Below are 20,720 nucleotides of genomic sequence, written 5' to 3' on the forward strand. Positions count from 1 at the left end.
AGTTATGGATGACACTGTTGGAGGATGCTAAGCTCATGGGTTTGAGCCATTTCGTGGAATCCTGGAAATAAGCTGTACCTCTGGGTTGATATGACACCTACAGTAAAGACCTGACTAATTCCTGCTTTGCCAGTCATGGCTACAAAGCTCAGTGGTGGAGTGGTCCAAGATAGTACCAGTGTGTTCTTGTTTAAATGTAAATGAGTTAAGACTAGATGCAATTAAAGTGGAATTGAGGGCAACCAAGCACATATCAAGTGCTCAGTCGTCACTCGTGGGAAGAGTACCGAGCTGAATGCCACAGACAAAGAGCATGGCCATCATCCCCCTGCATAGCCTGGCTTAAAGCTTGGGCCCATGAACTCTATGGGGACTGGATCAAGCTGGGCCACTTAGGAAATGTTTACTCATAGGTGACTAAAAAGAACCTTTTTATACTTCATTGGCTTATTTCTAAAATGGAGAAAGCATACAACCCTTGCCGGGTTGTACAGAGATGTCTCAGTGAGTTCCTGTAGAGCTCACATCAACATAAAGAAGAGCAACTAAGCAGCAAGCCATTACCATCACCTTCCGGTTGTCCGGCTGATGGCAGCCATGGGCCTTTGGCCCTCAGCACTGCTTACTTCCAGAGCCACTGGACATGGGAGAGGAGGAAGCCATGGTCGCCTCACTCTCCCGTGGCCCATGCAGTCAGTGTGGCTCTCAATGATGTGACACTGGCTCATGGATTAGTAAGTTTTCAACTGAAGTTCAGAAAGTGTTCTTTCGTTCACTCAATACTTAAGGACTACCTACTGTGTGCAGGCAGTGGGTGAGCAGGGGTGGTAAGGGTCCCATCCTAGTAAAGAACACCAATGTACCTAGGGTAAGTTTCCCAGAGCATGATGGGAGGTTAAGGGTGCTATGGAAACAGGTGGCTGAAACATTAGGAGCAGGAAATGTGATGCTCTCTGAGAAGGTGCCAATGGGCCAGGACCTGAAGATGGTGAGTGGGAACCGAGAATCCTAAGAAGGAAGCCCACGGTAGGCAGTATGAAGGTCCTGAGGAGAGCGGTCTGGAAGCCGGAGAATAATGGGGAGATGAAGAAGGGAGGAGAGAGCTTAGAGATAAGGGTGTTGGAAGCCAGAGGGGACAGATCTGTGTGCCGGAAATGACGTAGGCCCTCACGTTATGTGGGGCCTTTTGAGGGGAGGAGTGACTCAGATGGATTTAGTCTGAAGGCAGATGGTAGGCAGCCGCTAGGAGGAAGGACTGCCATTACCTCAGGGCACACCACCTGTGGGAGAGGACACCACGGGGGTGGGGGTGGGGGTGGGAGAAACCAGCAAGCCTCATTTGATGGCAGCAGTTTGTTTTGGTTTTGGGGACAGGTCTCCCTTGGCAGCTGTGTAGACTGGCCTGGAACTCTTGATCCTCCTGCCTCTGTCTTCTGGGTGTTGGGATTACATGCACTTGTGTCATTACCCTCTTAGGGTGCACCAACATTATCGGGCACAAGAAGGAAAAGAATACATCACATTTAAGATAATTTTTCATAGGAAAAGAAAATGAAAACGAAGGGATGCTAGACCTCAGTTATATCAGTTGTTTTATAGATTTGACTTTGTAATCATGAAGACACTTTTGTATTTAAAAAGTACTTCAAAGTTGAAAAAAAACATTACTAAAAAAAAGTAAAGCAAAATGAAAGGGTTGAACCTCACCCTGTAAACGGTTGGTGGTCTGGCCATACACAGCCTGCTGACAAACAGGGATGGGGAAAACTCGTATCACTGTCTTATCAGCCAACCACGGTCTGTATGTGATTCCCCCGAGGCTCTGAGCAACGCAAAGGACATCGACTGGTAAATGACACTGGCATGACATGGACCCAGGGTTTCCAGCACAGGAGACGACACAAAGTCTGCAAAGCTAGGCAAAGCCACCACTCCGCCAAGTGCCAGTTACATGTAGAATGGATTAATCCCTTTCTTAAAAAGTAAAATCACTCAGCTGGGCATGGGGGCACACGCCTTTAATCCCAGCACTCGGGAGGCAGAGGCAGGCAGATCGATGTGAGTTCGAGGCCAGCCTGGTCTACAAAGCGAATCCAAGACAGCTAAGGCTACACAGAGAAACCCTGTCTCGAAAAACAAACTAACAAAAAAGTAAAACCACTTACACATTTTCTACCTTTGTCCACTGTAAATAATAGCCTTTCCCTTTGCTACCACAACTGTGGTTACTAAAATAATCTTCCCACTGGAGGATGTGAGGTCTGGGGCTGGGAAGTGGCTCAGCAGTTAAGTGCATTTGATGTTCTTGTCAGGACCAGAGTTTCATGCCTGGCACCAGAATCAGGCAGCGCACACTATCCAGTTTCGACTTCCAATAGCCAGGGACAGAATTTAAGCAGAAATAAATGTTGCCTATGCATAAAGATATTGAAACATAATACTGGGGCTGGCGAGATGGCTAAGAGGTTAAGAGCACTGGATGTTCTTCCAGAGTTCCTGAGTTCAATTCCCAGTAACCACACGGTGGCTCACAACCATCTATACTGAGATCTGATGCCCTCTTCTGGCCTGCAGGTGTACATGCAGGCAGAGCACTCTATATAATAAATGAATAAATTGTTAAAACATAATACTGGTAAGATGAACAATAAAAGCAAACACGTTCATTCATTCCTTTGTCATTTTTGAAGGATACCAGGAAACAACTCATTACTTCAAAAACCAGTTTGTGAAAGGAAATAAAATACACATACTCGTCCTCCCAACATGACTTTTCCTGACAGTAGAAAGGGGAATGTGCTCTCTACAGAGCACTGTAGTTGACAAGTGGAGAGAGAGCTGACAGGGGAGAAAGACCATTTTCACAACTCCTAATAAATAACTGGAGATATTACTACAAAAAGAGGCTGTAAGACATTGCAAACTGTTTATTGTTTGCTATTGCTTTATTGAGACAGGATGTTGTCCGTAGCCCAGGGTAGTCTCAAACTTGTCATCCTCCTGCCTCAGCCTCCTGTGTGTTGGGCTGGCAGGTGCTGAATTTGAGACCAGCCTGGTCTACAAAATGAGTTCAGGACAGCCAGGGATACACAGAAAAACCCTTTCTTGAGGGGGAAATAAGGACAACAACAACAACAAAAATAAATAAATAAATAATACTGCTGCCCCTTTCCCTGATCAACATAATTCAAATTTCTATCAGAGACAATTCAGAGGCAACAGAGACACATGGGCGGGGCCAGGGGAAGGCTACATTTCCCCAGTGGCAGCACTGCCACTCCACTGATGAGAACCACCAAACTGGGAGACAAGGATGGAGCCTTAGGAGACATGGTAATTAATATACAGGCCGATTCAGATTCCAACTCAACTGAACAACAGCCAACAACGGGGAAAGGCAGTCCAGAGGACATATGCACGGAGCTGATGCTGAGTCACGCTCAGCTTCCCCCAGGGCTCTCCTAGGTAACGCTTTAAGGAATGGTGACGAGATCACGGCTGTCTTCTGTGGTCCTGAGGATGAGCCACAGGCCTCTTGCATGCTAGGTAAGCACTCACAACTGAGCTAATCTGCAGCCCCTTGACTGCTTTTCTTTTTGAGACAAGGTCTTAGTAAGTTGCCCAGGCTAACTTTGAACTTGCTCTATAGCTCAAGTAGATCTTGAACTTGCAATCCTCCTGCCTCAGCTTCCTAGGCAGCTGGAATTATAGGTCTGTGCTACCAGGCCTGTTAGGATGATGATGATGATGATGATGACGACGACGACGACAACGACAACAACGACGACGACGACGACGACTACTACTACTGCTACCACTACTATTATTAAGAGTTATTTTGTTAGGAAGCTAAGGACTAGCTCATTTACAAATGAAATTATAAAGTGGGGACAAGCTTCACAATGAGGAAAGGGCCATGCAGATTTGAATTGGCTACTGGGCAATGCAGGCTGAGTGCACAAATGAAAGCTGGACATTTGAGGGGGGCCGACTAAAAAAATGTACATGTATGTACAAAATGCATTTAAAGGTAGGATTCAGCAAATTTCACAACAAACCAGTAACAGGAAACAATCCTACTCAGTGTGATGGTTATTCCTCACTGTCAGCTTGTCTGATTCCAGCAAAACCATAACAATACTCCTGGGGGCGTCTCTGAGGATGCTTCCAGAATGGTTTAACGGAGCAGGGAAGACTCGCCCTGGATGACTCCACTGCAGTCTTGGGTTCCAGACTGAGAAGGAGGAAGCGTGGGCCCTTTGCTTCTTGACTGTGGCTGCAATGTGACCAGCCGCCTCATGGTCCCGCCAGCAGGACTTCTCCTCCACGATAAATTGTACCTTCAAACCCAAGGCAAAACCAATCTTCTTTAAATTGCCTTTGTCAGGTATTTTGTCATAGGGAAGAGAAAAGTAACTAGCGTAGGGAGTAAATGTGGGAGCCCTGAATAAATTTAAAGGCAGCTCAAACTGACTTTTAACTAACTTCGTCTCTGCATTTTAAAACACATACTTATCATACAGTACTTGTAAAATGTTGACATAATGGTGAATAAAGTATCCAGACATAATGGGTCTGGTTCCTGCCTTCATGGGTCTCCTATGATAGGAAAACAGACATTAGGCAAATGCTGCAAAAACAACTGTTCAGGGGCCAACTGCAGCAGCCCTAAGGAGAAGTGTAAGGCCCAGTGATCTATAGACAAGCCCTCAGGGAGAGCTCCACCAAGGAGACACTGAGAGCAGTGACTAAGTGAAGAGGGGTGGAAGAAATCATACTTTCTCATAATGGAGAGGAGGGCTAGGGTCATGTAAGGAGAGCTAAGAGCTCAGCCTAGTGGGATGCTGGTGTCTTTGCAGAGGGTTAGGGTCCTGTAAGAGAGCTAAGCAGTGAGCCTGTGGTTACTGGTGTCTTCAAAGAACAATTCCCTTGCTTGTCCCTGGTGAGCCTTCTGAGCCTGTTAGCCCAGATCCCACTCTTCTACTGTGCTGTGATCGGCCATCAGGACACAAGGAGGGGCACTGATGCCATGTGAAGAGGACCAACATGGCCTGAACTAGTCCTACCATAGGGCGAAGTACCTGAGTGGCTTCTGAAGGTTGGCAAACCCAGGTGGGAGTCTCCGAACGCTTGGGGTGATACTGGAAACATGTTCTGGGTAAGCATCAGTCACACTCATTTCTTGACTCCTCCTTCTAAGCAACTGATGTCTATGAAACGTTATGCCAGAAGCCACAGTAGGACTTTAAAGTACTCAGCACCAGGAGATTCTTCCATCCAAATGTTTTCTAACATAATAAACCAAGTTCCTGTGTAGGCAGGAGAGCTGCGTATGTATAACTAACACTTAAGGGGACAGAAGCCACTTGGGAACAAGGGCTTTGGCGGTGGCTGCTGTGAGATACAGCCCGGGCTTGCACCTTGCAGTGTTTGTTTTCAGCAAGAAGCAGCCTCTGCTCTGCCAGCTGCCCCAAGGCTGGCCTGGACTTCACAAGAACAGCAGAGTGTACAGACTGTCTCAAGATTCCACCCTCCATATGGGTGTCGTTGTTGTGCTTGTAATCCTAGCTAATTGGGAGGCTGCCGTGGGAGGTAGGGAGACAGTGAATTCTAGGCCAGCCTGGGCAGCACAGTGAGATGCTGTCTCAAAAAAAATTTTTTTTAAAGGAGCAGGTAGGCATGGTGGCACATAACCCTAATGCCAGCACTACAGGGTCTGAGACAAAAGAATCACAAGTTAAAGGCCAGCCTGTGGTACATAGCAAGACCCTGGTCACACATACAAAAAGGAGATGGGGTGGGGGATACCCCAGCACCACAACGACACAGTATGACAGCACATGGTCACACAGATGAAAACATCTCTTTCTGCCGCACAGCTAAGTGTTATTGTGGGATAGGCTTGCGGGTGGGCATACTCTCTTGCTCTTTGCACTTTTAACATTACCTGCTATTTCAAAAACAAGAATTTATATCAACATCATTTTAAATAGGAGAAACAAGAAGCTCTTTTATCTAGATTTTTTTTTCATGTGACAGTGTAATTCTACCAGTTTATGGGACAATAGCTGGTGTTCACTCTCTGAGAAGAACACATTATGTTCCTCAATCAAATGGTGAACCGGGACCAAGCATTCATTGCTGAGTACTTCAAAAGGACCCAGAGCTGCAGTGTATGAGTCTCTGGGTCCTTCGTGGGCCTTACAATGTCTGTTAATGACGTGGAGCTTATTGTAATGACTGTTCTTATATCTGCCCCTCTAAAAGGCTAGACACTAATAAGGATGGGTGGAGTGACAACAGGAGGCCACACGGGTAAGACAAGATGGACAGGGGATTTCTGCACCAACATTTGAGAAGATTCTTGACACTGTGTCTGCACATTCTTTTCTCACAATCCTGGGAAAGAAAAGAAAATGGCCTAGTTGACATTTGCTCATCTTTAATGGTACAGGTTGTTGAGCTATACACTAGAACATTCTAAGTAGCAAAGAAGGGGGAAAATAGTCCTTAAAATGAAGGCATCAGAACACTTGAAGGGTGCTGATCTTGTCTGCTGGGGTACTGAAAAGGACACCCCCAAAGCAGACACTGACTAAAGAAAGGCGCTGGTAGTCCACCCACAAGCCTCATTGTAACATGTCTGCCTTCTGTTTGTTTCTCCTGGTGGCTTTCCCCTTTGGTCGGTATGGCTGGTACTTCAGTCTGGGACAGTAGGGCAGCCAGTATGTACAGTGGATGTAAACATGTTTTTGTTTTGATCCCAAGTGTAGGATGTGAAACAGACTTGTGTGAGGGTGTGCAGTGTTTGTCCGCTGGAAACAGACTTGTAGTGTTTGGCCTCTAGAAGAGGAAATGCCTCTTTCAGGGGCATGGTCTTTGCCAGCTGATACACATCCTAGTACAGACGCTGTGAATATATATATGATCCCAACACCAGAGGCTTGGCCTTTTGGTTTTGGCATCGCTTCCTATCACTTGGCTGTTCATTGCTCCACTCTGAGACACTCTTAGAAAGAAATACTCCAGAGAACGCTTTGAAGTTCTGAGTTCTGGCTGCTGCTCCGGATTCCAGCTGCTGCACTTGCAGTCACCTTTGCTGAATTGCTGGTTTGCTGTTTAACGGTCTGCTGAAATCCTGACAACAACGAGCAGAATTGCTCCAAGGAACTGAGTCTAAAAAGGTCTACTTCTCCTATTTCCATTAACCTCTTTTCTCTCCTATCTAGGGTGGGTGGGTTGGAAGGGAGGGTTGGCATTAAAGAATCCCAAATAAAGTAGGTTTGTAAAAGTTCAAAGCCTACAAGTATGGGCTCCATGGCCTCTGAAGCTCCAGGAAATATGGGAGCCTCAGCAGGGTCAGAGGAACTGAAGGAGCCCCCATCCCCAATCCTGAGTAGGTACACTTCTCTTGTCTTTACTCCAGGGGACCGCTAGGGGACTGTGCCCTTAAACCAGTCCCTTCCACACACCACTGCAGCCCAAGTCCAGATCTGGGAGCCAGGATTTCCCCTGTCTCTTGAGGCTTGTGGCTGGAGTCTCCACAGTGGTGACTCTGAAGTGGGGCCTGTCCCTATGGTCTTTCACAGTCTGCCCATCTTCGGCTAACATCACCTTTATTTAAGTTTCCCTTCACCAACCATTTAATTTGAACATCATACTTTTGTTTTCCTTCTGGTAGTTTCTAGAACTGTGTTAGAGGGAGCTCTTTATTCAGGCTTAGGTATCCTGAAAGGAAGGTTTAGTAGACATTTGGCATATTCATATTCATATTCTCTCCCTCCCCCCCCCTGCCACCCAGGGTCTCCCTCTGTTACCTAGGCCTTCCAGGTGCAGGGACTGCAGGTGTGTCCCACTGTGCGTGGCCACACTGGTCATTCTCTTTGCACCCTCTCTTAGCCATTTCCCCCCAAGCATGGCCCAGCATCTGACTGGCCATAGTCTGAGGACTTCCTTGCCCCATGAGTATTGCTGGGGACTGCCAAGCAATCCTGTCGAAGGCAGAGGCTCACTCTCCCAGCCTTTCTTGAAGCTTGGGGGTCAGACATGATCCAGGCTCAACCATCAGATGGCCTGAGTCTTGGCATAATTTTAGGCAAGAAAGGATCCCGTGTTGAATGGGATTTGCTGGCAACAAGCTAGCCCAGGTCGGTGTCCAGAGGGAGTGACAGATCACGTGTCAGACCCATGAGTGAGTAAGACCCAGTACTCGTCCTCTGAAGAGATACCTTGCCTGGCTCCTTCTGAGATACAAAAGTCTCCTTCCCTTTTCAGCTCAGATAAGCCACAGCTATTGTACAGCTAGAAGCTAAGGCCAGTGATATAAAGACTAAGCCAAGAGTCCAACATCCCAAAATAGCACAGTTAAAAATAAATGCATTGTTTGAGCCTCTCTTACATATTCAGTTACTGTGCTAGGTGCTACAAAGCTATGCAAGATGACATGTCAGCATCTATAACCAACATGATAAACATCCGGATGGATCTTGACATTTGGAGTTTAGACCCAGGTGTGGTCAGAGCTGGAGGAAGGGTTTGGAACATTTCAGAGAGGCCATGATCTGGGCAGAGGGAAGGCACAGGTGAGTATTATTGGTGGGACTGTGCCAGGTGCATCCTAAGAATGATGGTGGCTTTGGAGGGACAGGAAAGTGGAGGACCCTGGAGGGGAGGCAGGGAGAATGCACCAAGCTTTACCACTGAGCTCGGGCAGCAAGGGAGTCACCAGCTGGGCTCAGAGAAGAGACTTTGAACTAGAGGTGAGAAAGCTGCTGGGTTTTCTGAAGAGCTGTAGGGCTGAAATGCAAAGCCCAGGTCTTAGATGAGGGAGAGAGCTGTGCCTCATGAGGGTGGAGTGACAGCATGGCTCTCTGATATTCTGGCGTGAAGTGTGTGTGGAGCATGTCAGTAACACATATACGGAATACCAAGCAGTTAGGACAGGAGGGGAAAGGGCGCTGACTTCAGGCACACCCAGGTCCTTTGTAACGCCAGGGAAGTCCTGACCCTCATTTTCTGGAAGCTGGTATTTGTCTCTGACCCTTGCTCCACTCAGAGTCAATGATTAAGTCCCTTCAAACCATGCCTGCCATTTACAGGTCACTTTATGAACACTGGGTTTATCACGATCTGAAGCTGCATGGGCACCTGGCATGTTCCTAGGTTGGCAGTTGGGAATGATGGCACATAGACTCTTTAAATTATCTTCACACTAACTTTTTTATGGGATGGTTTCAGTGTGACAAGGTTGGGCTTATCTCGCCTACCCACCGTTTGCCCCGCCCCCGAGACCTCAGGTTTCTGGTCCTGCATCTCACTAGCCCTTTCCTTAGTCTACCTGGCTTTGACTCGGGCGTTCTCTTCATGTGAACTTGTAAACTTCAAGAGCATACACGGCTCTGTCTGTGAGACTGCTAACCCTTGTTCCATGTGGAGGGCATCTGCCTTTGCTGCAGCAGTGAAGCTCTTGCGGTAGCTCTTTGCGAAGTATCGGGAGGTGTTTTAAAACTTGGATTAAAAAGTGCAACCACAGTGTACTTAACAAAAGGAAGCCCTTAGACTTTACCAGTAAGTAACTTCAGGAAGTTCTCAGTGCAAAAGCTAAGGCCTCACAGCAGTAGATACCCTGTGATGCTCCTTGTTTCTAAAAACAAAATGGTTGGCTGCTCTGCAGACATTTTCTGGAAACTGAGTAGCAATTTTGTTCTTCCACACCTAGGGAAACAAGATGTGTACTTCTTTACTTACTTTTGCTCTGGTCTGCTTTTTATTTATTTATTTTTGAGAAGTTTCTTACTACATATGTGTAGCCAGTCCTTCAAACTTTTTAAAAACAAAATATATATAAAAACAAAAAACAAAAAGAAAAAGAAAAACAAACAAACAGAAAAATCCTCTCTGGGAACAAATCAGGAAATACTTTATCCCATCGGTAGCAGTCACAATAAACTTTTTTCTGGCCTCTTAAAAAAATTCCTTGGTCCTCTGCCATTTCATCTATGGCATTTGAAATCAAATGTCCCACTTTTATCCTTACCTTCTGAACTCCATGTTGAGGTGCTACTTGTAGCTGACCTTTGCTACTTAGAGGGTTCTTTTTTCCTACTCATTATCCTCCCTTCCTTTCACTCCCTATCACTAGATAAGGGAGAGAGCGAGAGGGAGGGAGGGAAAAGTTCCCAGAATTCCAAACATCACACAATCTGCAGCTGGCAAAACCATGCCTCTGCTAGAGCCCGAGGCAAATCATAGTCAGCTGCTGCAGTCTGAAGCAGCCCCACATCCCCACTCCTGGGATTAAAAAAACCCCACATTCTTATAATATTTATGTACCTTTTAAAGAAATCGAAATCCCAGCACTGTCACTACACATATGCCTCAGGGTGGTCTCAAACTCTTTTGACCTTAGACTCTGAAGTAATGAGATGCTGGGATAACAGGTGTGCAGTACCGTATCCGGCTTCTGCTCACGTCATTCTTTAGTAATCATCTATAGAATAAGCGTGATTCTCTGCCAGGCCATGAACTGCAAGGGCAGAATCAGGTTCAAATCCACAGCACCCGGCACAATGCAAGACTGGTTCAAGTAAGGGTCAGTTGCATCAGCCAGTGATCAAATCACGCAGAGGGACGTAACCTCTGAGCTACCTGCTTAGGCAAGTGAAACTGTCTTGTCCCTGGAGGCGCAGCTGATGACTACTGACTTGTATGGCGGACAGTCTCCTCCACAGAGAAACTGTACCTATGATGAGCCCCATACTCATCAAACCAACCAAGCCAACGCCGTCTTGGAGATTGTTCTGAAGTCATAACCATGCTTCACGAGTGATAAATTATGAAGGCTGGACATATGAATCAAACAGCGTAGCTGTGAACTGCACGGCAAAGTTAATCTGATGCACACTTAATGGCATGCGTAATCATTTTTAGGCAGCACTGTAATCAGCATTGGTAACAGGCGGTTCACACCAGTGAGTGCAGGACTCGTGTTTACCAAATGAACTGCTTGGTACTTCTCCTTCCTTCTTAGCTGCTAGTTAGTCCCTGCCGCACCACAGTCTGAAGTGATGGGCTGCTCAGGAGACACAAAGGATCCAACTCGCCCCAATGCGCTGCTGCAGAAGCCCTCACTGAGGATGCTCTTGCTACAGGTTCTAGAGAAAGCACATGGGAGCGGTCCTCGGCCTTCAAACCTTGCTCCTCCATCGGCGCCGGCAATGCCTGTCTCTAGTTTCTAGATCTTGTCTGAAAGACTTTGATGAAATTAAAAGGAGTTTGATGGCTCAGTATCAGCACAACGGAACTGAGAGGAACTAACCCCTACCAAATGCTGGGAGCTTGTGGATAACAACGTCTTTATCCAGCCTGCATCTCAGACTCCCAGAGATCCTGACGTCTGCCTGCCTTCTATGTTCCCCCAGGACAGCCACCTTCTGCTGGATGCATCCCTCTGTTTGTGGCATCATCTCCCAAGTGAACTGTGCACTAGCATCCTCTTTTCTGTTGGTTTCTGGGGGACAACATGAACTATATGTTGATGGTACTTGATAGATGAACTGAAGGCCTCACAAGGTTTCTGGGCATTTCTCAGGCATTCCCCGGGCTATAGTTTGACTCTGAGGTCACCTACAGGCATGTGCTAGACACTTAGTCCCCAGCTGATGTCACTATTGGGAAGTGGGAGACAGAGCCTGGAAGAACTAGACCGCTGTGGGTACATTATTGCCTCTTCCTCTCTCTGCCTTTTGTCTACGATGATGTCATTGCTCTGCCATGCTCTCCACGCCTGGCCGACTGAAACCTTTAAAACTCTGAGCTAAACAAATATTTTCTCTTTTTAGGTTATTTATGTCAGACATTTTGCTCCAGAACTGAGAGAGTTAACCAATACACATCTCATGGGTGCTTCCAACTCCATATGCATGGTGCATGTGATCTTACACACACACACACACACACACACACACACACACACACACACACACACGTAGTTGACCAACTACATGAGGCAGAGCGAGAGCACAAGCCAGTCACATCTGGTTTCTCTGGGTACCAGGTGGTTGTAGATAGAAGAAGGGCTATATTTTAAGCCTGTAGCTGTTCCTGAGTCACCATGCTGCAGGACACAGGAAAAAATCCAAGATGCGATCACTACCAAGATGAAAAATGTCTCAGAAAAATTGGAAAGGGGAGGAGGGCAAGAATCTAACTGACTTGAGCAGAGAGGGAGATGGAGTGAACCTAGGCTGAGAATCCGCTGCTCAGCAAAGGCTGCTCTGGATGCCAGGCACACAACAACAGCTGTGAAAGCATTTACAGGCAGTAGGTCTCTAGTGGTCTGATGTCCAGGCCAATGATTCCTAGCTCCTCCTTCCTGTCGAAGGAGCCAGGACAGTCCAGAGACCTTCACTCTGCAGTTGGAAGAAAGGAGTTAAGCACAAATAGCCTTGGGAATGTCACGAAAGCACATTCAAGCTAAAGTGTAAATGACTCACAGATCGTTTTCTATTTTTATGGTGGGGAGGCGCTTTAGAACACAAGGTACTAATGAACTACAGAGGCTGGAAAGCATGTGCTCGGTGTCCAGAAGCCAGAGAAGGGGAAGCTCACGGTGACCGAGACAAATCCTTTGTTTCCCACCTTGCCAGCACTCCGTGTTGTGGTACTTAAGGTGGAGATGGGAACAAAGACAGGCCATAAGTGGAGGGATCAGACTCCGTCCCTGTTGCAGTGGGCACGATGGGGAGAAGACTGTGGCCAAGGAGGTCCACAGAGTGCTCATTCCAAACCAGAGACAGAACTGGACCTAACACAGCATCTCCAGCCCACAAGGAAACAGGGGCGTTAGTGGTCTGGGAAGGACCCCTCCCCGGAGACTGTCAAGACCACAGATAGCCCCAGTCTACTGTTCACTAGCCTACAACTTTGGGTGGGTCTCCGGAAGCCTCCAGAGCTTGCTTTTGCCATTTGTAACAGAGATAATATAACCCATCCTATGTGTGATGTGGTGTTGGCAGGAAGGCTTATGTGGGCACAGCTTGGCTTGTGTGTTGTGACGAGCCACGAACACAGCCTTCAGAGTCGAGCACGCAGCAATGTCTACTCAACTCGTCCTGTGGGATGTAAGACATTTTATTTGTTCTTCATTTCCTCATCTACAAAATGAGATAAATGTACCTAGTTCATAAGATTATTCCTACAGTTAATTGAAATAATGCACATGGAGAATTAAGCACCATATTTATTGTACTAGCTACCAAAAGCTGTATGCAAATATAGAGTATTGTGTGGGTATTCAGCACACCGAGATAAACTCTGCTGGCTGCGAGAGTCTGGAGCCCCTCTGGATAGTGATAGCTCGATTTTATCAATGTAAACACGGTCGCTTCTCTCTGTTTACTCAGTCTAACACTTGCTTAGTGAACGGTGAGCTGCCACGAGGCCTACCATTTAGTTCTAGCTCTCAATTATTTGATTCTAATGGCGTCTGAATCACCAGATACCAGATTTTGTTAGTTGACAAGTTTTTTTTTCATAAAGAAGCTAAAACTGGCGTGCTAGCTGCAGAACAGACATGCATTTTCAAGGTCTATTAAACTTGTAGAGTCACTACAAGTTTTATCTGTTGGTATAAAATTCAGAGAAAAATCAACTTTATATGGCAAGAAACACTGAGTGAGAGAAAAACAATATTACTTTAGGTACATTTCATTGTCAAATCATGTGGTTTAAGTTAATTAAAAACACCTTCATCATTTTCTTTTCTTTATGCTATTAGTTCATAAGTAAGTGGCTTGATATTAGCAAATCAATAGTATGCGTGACAGGAAATTACACGAAGACACTGCCCACTGTTCAAAAGCATCCTCCTGGAACTTAAGGAACCCGCCCTCAAGTGTGAGGACTGCAGGCCAGGTCTCAGAGGCCATGCAAGGCCCTGGTGGGTGTGGCGGCTCACCTATAACTCCAGCTCCCGAAGTCGGAGATGGGCTCTCCAGAGCAAGCTGGCTAGTCAGACCAGCCATACTGGTGGGCTCTGGTTTCAAATGAGAGTTGGCCTCAGTGATTAAGGTGGCAAACAATGAAGGAAGATTCCCACTGTCAACCTTGGGCCGCCACACTAATGCAAACACTGACATACAGACACGCAAGGGGAGAGGTATCCTTACTATGGTTTCTTCCGGCTAAGGTGTCTGCTGATATATGACAATGGGACAGATGCATCTTGTTCATTTTGGTGACAGTGCTGGTGACCTAACCCAAGGCTTATCACATGTTAGGCCAGCGGGCTACCATGAGCTACATCTCTAGCCTTCGTGTTTGTGAGATAGGGTCTGTATATCACAAGCTGGCCTCAAACTTGCCATCCTCCTGCCTCAGTCTTCCAAGTGCTGGGACTTAAGTCAACACACCCACCTAGCAAATGCATTTTAAAAATAAAATGAGATAGATAAGACATATGTAAAGGATCTTGTAAGTATCTTGTGTGCCACTCACTTCTATGAGTAATGTACAATGGTCATGGCACACTTTTTAAAATGCCAATTTTTCATGCTGCAGGAGGGGAACTGATATTCTTAGGATGGCTTTAGGAAGATGAGATTGGAATTTATAAAATAAAGCTCTTTGGGGGAAGATATGTCAAGAACAGCCAAGCCCATCACTCTGTTGTCGTAGAACATGTTGAAAGCACGAGAGCAGTGATGGGTGAGGAGGAGGAGCGATGGAGAACTTTCCATTAAAGTCACAGGAAAAAACAGGGGCGCATTTCAGCAAAGGGGGACTTAAAAATTGGAAATGTTAAATCTTTAAAGTGGTAGGAAAACAGAAATGCTCCACAAATTTATTAACTCATCAAATCCCATTAAATTCCCAGTTGGATAGGAAAACGTGCGATGTATACATTTAAACTCAGCTGCTCACTTTGCACACTGAAACATCAAAAAGTTTCAGTTTAATGACGTTACTTCTTATTTTGCTATTAATATGTCTTGCAAAGTAAATCAATATGTCATATTAGTAAATTATCGGATCTATCACTAGGCACCACGCTGCAGCACAGTATACAGTAAGATTTCCCCTGTATGGAAGCTGGAATATTGTTAACTACTAGAAAAACAAATGTCCTCTCATTACGTTACAGCCAGACACAAGCTTCTAGACTCTGCCTTCATGCAGGAAGAGATTAAAGCTGAGATGTTAAATAGTGCAGGATTAGTATAACACATCCCCCAGCAGACAAAATGTCAGATGGCAAAAGTATCACATAACTGCTTTTAGTTTCTTCTTTTGACTTCCTCTTTTTTATGCATCCCTGCGCGCATATGTGTGTGTGTGTGTGTGTGTGTGCCTGCATGTGCCAGAGGGTAACTTCAACTATTATGCTGTGGTGCTGCTCACTGTTCGTTCGTTCGTTCATTCATTCATTCATTCATTCATTCATTCATATGGAGCTTCTTACTAGCCTGGAACTTTCAAAGGATTCTAGGTTGGCTGACCAGCAAGTCCCAGAGACTCAACAGTTCTCACCTCCTCCATGTGTACCATTGCTCTATTGACTTTTTTCCTTTCTTTCTTTCCTTTTTTTTTTTTTTTCCCTTTGAGACAGGGTTTCTCTGTGTAATAGCTCTGGCTGTCCTGAAACTCACTTTGTAGGCCAGGCTGGTCTCAAACTCAGAGATCCACCTGCCTCTGCCTCCCAAGTGTAAGGATCAAAGGCGTGTACTACGACACCTGGCTGGCTGGCTGACTTCCTTCCTTCTTTCTTTCTTGTTTGTTTTTTTAACCTGTGTTTTGGGGACCTCAGTTGCTTATGTTTGCAAGCTGAGCCCTTTGCCAACTGAGCTCCCCACTCCAATATTTTTTAAGATTAGAAATATAATTGTTGTCCTGCCACAGCTATAGAAATCACTGTATGGTACAGGCAAGCCAATACTCTGTCTTTGGCAGATGTATGTATGTATGTATGTATGTATGTATGTATGTATGTATGTATGCATGCATGCATGCTATTGAAACCACCACCACTATCATCAACAACAACAACCAACAAAGAATTTCAAGTTAAACAACGTTGCTTAGAAGGAAAAGGTATCACATTTAAGGGTAAGTCAGAGCCAGCCAGGACTTGAGCCTGAGGCAGGTTTACTTTCCTGAGAGACAGTGCTGCAAGAGGAAGTGAATACACTTTAGAGGGAGGAGATGGAAAAGCACCCCAGCTCTGCAAGGCTTGTGCAAGTGATACGTTAGCCATACCACCTTTATGTACCCAGACTCTGGTATTAAAAAGCACCCCAAGCCCTTGTGTTGGGTGAGTGTGAATCTGTATGTGGAAGGCACACTGGTTTTTGGTAGCTAGTACTCTGTAAATGCAGGCAATTGCTTGGCTTTGCTGAATCTCAAATATACTACTTAATTCTATCCAAGTATATATGGGCCTGTGTGGGCTCTGAGTGTGTCTTTTGAATAGCTTTCCCAGTGGAATTAACTTGATGCTTTTCTTAGATTTGCAACCCTGAGTCCACCCTACAAAATGATGCTTTGGTTAGAGCAGTGCTCATTTTAAAAAGGGGGGGGCCATCCTAGTTTCTGAGACATTAATCGTCACCTACAAAAGAGAAAGACATGTGTCTGTGCTGGGAAGAGAAGATTTCTACTTCTAATTATGAATTGTTTATTGGTGAGAGAGGACAAGGGCCTGAGAGCACTGCCATGTGTATCGTCCTGCCTGGTTTGCAAGGCTGAAAGAGATGGGGGGGGGCGGGGGGCGGGAATGCCTGGATAGTACCAGCAGACATTATGTGAAGTTTAATACTATCAACCCTCTCTTAGGTACCTAAGAACACAGGATTAAGACACAATTGCTGAGGTTTGGGAGTGGACACAGCCCAGAGTTACACAGGACACAATCCTAGTCCATGCTAGTAAAGACCATTATATTGCTCCCTGCTCTACCAGCGTTCTTCCAGAAAGAGCTAACAGAAACACTGTACTTCCTTTAGATGCATTCTGATACTCTGATTAATACCAAGTAGACTTTTCATGAGCAATCACTTGGAAATTGTCCCAGGAACATAGGGCAACTTCCTATAATTGGAATAATTCTTTAGGCACTGGTCACATCATGGAGTCCCAGATACCTCTCATCTCTGTGGACAACAGCAAGCCTGCTTTCATTTAGAACAGGGTGGGAATAACCAAACCGATTTAGGCCTCCCTATTTATCTTCTAGCTAAAAAAAAAAGTTTCATCTAGCAATAAAAGAGAAGAACTAAAGTAGGTCCAGTTCTTGTACCTACCAAACCTTATATTTTTATTTTATTTTATTTTATTTCTAGCTACATCCTTTAGGTCTGAAATGAATCTCCCTGAAGCAGCGTCAGACTTTGTGCCAAGTGACTAGGATATAAACATCCTTTTGGCTGCTCAGCAAGACATATGCTCTAAAGAAAACTGGGCTCAAAACAGGCACGTGGGTTTCTCTAGAACACGGGAGAACCCTTCACAGGACTCCATCTTTGGAGCCTCATCTGAGCTCTGTCTCCACGATAATGATGAGCCATGCTTTTCATGATCCCTGGCACTAATGAACTGCTATAAATTTGGTTTGGATACCCCAGAGATGGCACTTAGCTTCTGGGCAATGCTGAGGACGCACCCTAGATTCTAGCCTCACCTTTTGAAAGGTGTACTCAGCATGGTAGGCAATTTCCACAGGAGAATATTCTATTTAAAGAACTCCTCTTCCAGCATAATATAAGAAGCCATTTATGAAGATGCAGGAGATGCAGTGAGTTCTCTGTTTACACAAACATAATGCCAAGGCCTCCCTTCCACACATGTGAAGTGAGGGGGTGAGGCCAAGAGGGTCCATCTGCAGGAAGGCAGAACAAGACCATGCAGTGGCCCCAGCTATGGGACATAGGAGATGCCACGTATAATGAGCATGAGGTCTCATAGGGATGCGGAGAGGTCAGATAGGCAAGGTGTGGCTTCCTGACTAAATGATGAATGCTGAGCAGCGGTCTCCATAGAGTCTCTTTACATCCTTTTCCTGATCTTATACATGGGTACCATATTTCCTTCTCAGAGCACACTTTAAATGGAAGATCTTAAAAACAAGTCATACGGGCCGGAGCGATTGCTCAGAGTTTAAGAGTACTGTCTGCTCTTCCAGAGGTCCTGAGTTCAATTCCTGGCAACCACATGGTGGCTCACAACCATCTGTAATGTGATCTAATGTCCTCTTCTGGCATAACAGGTGTACATGCAAATAGAGCACTCATATACAATAAATAAATGAAATCTTTATAAAAAAGCAAGGGCACATTAAATTTATTAAGGAGATACTTCCCACAGACAAAAGGCCAGGAAACCACTCTGCAATGGCAGGATGTACAAATGCAATATCACAACCACAACCATTAAAGATGAAGATCTTTAATTTGCAGGCAGCCGGACCCACAATCCTTGAAATTGCTTAAACTTAAAAATGAAAACGACAACATAAAATTTATAATGCTGATTTCCCAATTAAATCCCTAGTTAGAAATGGCAACAACAAAAAAAATTAAATGTCATCTACAAAACAGTCAAATCTTGGCTTGTAAAGTATCTCTTTAAGGATGCTTCAACTGAAAAAACAAAAACAAAACCAAAAACCTACGGCTGTCATAATTATGTGGCAGCCTGGATTAGGTGGTCAGTCTGATCTGCAACATGAGGAACAAGTCACCATTTGTGCCAGGGATACACTTACAAGGAAAAAAACATGACTGCTATAAAATCAGATGTTGTTGTTCACTGACAAATGTCCAGTCCTCACAGTAATAATATGTTGGTCAATACACATTTGTTAAATAAATATAGAAAAAAAAGGATCTATGGTTTGTGAAACTGCCAGTTATGTACACATTGTAACTAAGCACACAGGTAGCCTTTGTTCTAAATTTGAAGGTCAAATACTCCACTCTTTCTATGTATTGCTACTAAAGAAAGACATTGTCTGAACTTTCATATACCAGAGAAGAAAAGCTGGCCAAGAGTGAACTCAACTGATCTGGCTTCAGGAAATATGGAGCATGCATGGGGCAGCAGGGATGGACTTGGGGTGCTGGGGGCCGGGGACAGCTCTCAGCTACGGCCAGCTAACAGCGTGGATTCTCTCGTTCCATCTCCATAGTCAACCTCTTAGGCAGACACTTACCACTTGTTTCAGAGAGGCGGCAGCTGGTGAGACGGCAGCCTATGAGCGCAGGAAGGAGACTCCACTCACTGTTCCTGACGTCCTGGTTCTGGAATCACTACAGAGAAGGCACTGTGCTGCGCAGCCCGAGGCAGACGACTCAGTGAGAATGAAGGCTCAAGGCACTCCAAAGTCTAGGTCTTACCTAAAACAGCTACAGGGACCTTACCTCAACACAAGCCTAGCATCCTGATAACGCTGATGCATTACATATTGGCACTGGTTTCATAGTGGCTGAGTAAGTAAAAGAAACACTTGGGAAATTTTTGCTTTTTAATATGGCGTGGAAATCAGATAAATTGTGATACATCCATACTTATTTACAGAGTCATTACAAGGTGATATGAGAAATCCAGCCAGCTTGCTCTAGTCTGGGAGCACTAGCTCCGAGCAGTGTTTTTGCTGAATTTGTTCTAGCCTTCATGACTATGTGCAGAGAGCTTATTTGTCAAAGGTTACCTCCTAATTGCCTTGCATTTTCTGTTTTGGCAAGAAGCTCAAGCAATGCAAACAACAGTTATAAAATGCACAGTTAACTTAGATGGCTGATGAAAAGGATCCCCTTATAAGTATCTAAATATTGAAATATATTGTATTATAGCTTGCTTCCAATCTGTTACTCTAAAATCTAAATCATCACCTATTTTATGCAATAACAATAAAATTCTTATTTGTTTAAACTAGACACAGATAAAAGTTTACAAGCTTAAAAACCGAGCAGCAAGAATTGTCATGCTTTTTCAACAATCAAGACATTTGGTAAGGTCTTCATATTTTAGATACTCAAGATAGCTTTATGGCTTCCCAAGACACTAATGTCTGTCTGTGTTGTGGGGACACACAAGCTGTACTATGGGATTCAGCATTGGCTAACTTAAAATGTATTCTTAATTTTACTTTAATGTTTTAAAAACTGCATGACTTTCATTTGTTAATTTGAAGTATTTGGCTTTGGTACATCATGCAGCTGACCTAAATTTGTAGTAAATCAGCATTTAATACATACCCATTTGTCTATAATTAATGGTCCTACAAAAGAATAGCACATATTAAATGTATTGGTTGTTAGGACATAAGATTATATACCGATGCAAGTTTGTGGGATCACAGCAGGAAAGGAACCAGACTTGGGTGAAATGGAGAGATTTTACCAAACAGGTGTTGGCAGGGTTAGAACTCATGAGCAGATGCTGAGAACCCAGACATCAGACAGAAGAGTGTTCCCAGAGCACACTGGTGCTCTAGAGAGGAGACAGGGCCCTGGGAAGGGGCTGACACCAGAGCCTGGATCTTGCCGGATCATTTTTCCGCCATACTCCCTGGCTGCACTAGGAAGAGTGTAGGCAGACACCTCAGATTATTCCCACCCACCTCTGATCTCTTTCTAGTATCTCTCATTGGCCAAAACCAACTGGAGGTTGTGGGATCAGCTGTCAGGGCAAGAGCAGAGCCAGGAAGGGTGGCTCAGCGGAGGGGT

At 45.1% G+C, this 20,720-nt stretch overlaps 1 protein-coding gene and 1 long non-coding RNA gene across 11 annotated transcripts in view; one reads left to right on the forward strand and one right to left on the reverse strand.

Annotated features, from left to right (window-relative positions):
• LOC311583498 (uncharacterized protein) overlaps nucleotides 1-20,720 on the reverse strand; it is a 78,068-nt gene that overhangs the window by 52,668 nt on the left and 4,680 nt on the right. The window lies entirely within an intron of this gene.
• Nucleotides 921-20,002, forward strand: LOC311583503. The gene is made up of 3 exons (XR_014774550.1): nucleotides 921-988; nucleotides 5,072-5,158; nucleotides 19,181-20,002. It is a non-coding gene; the product is annotated as an uncharacterized lncRNA (long non-coding RNA).

This window comes from Acomys minous, assembly GCF_964271855.1.
Source record: "Acomys minous genome assembly, chromosome: 14".
Classification (NCBI taxonomy): domain Eukaryota; kingdom Metazoa; phylum Chordata; class Mammalia; order Rodentia; family Muridae; genus Acomys; species Acomys minous.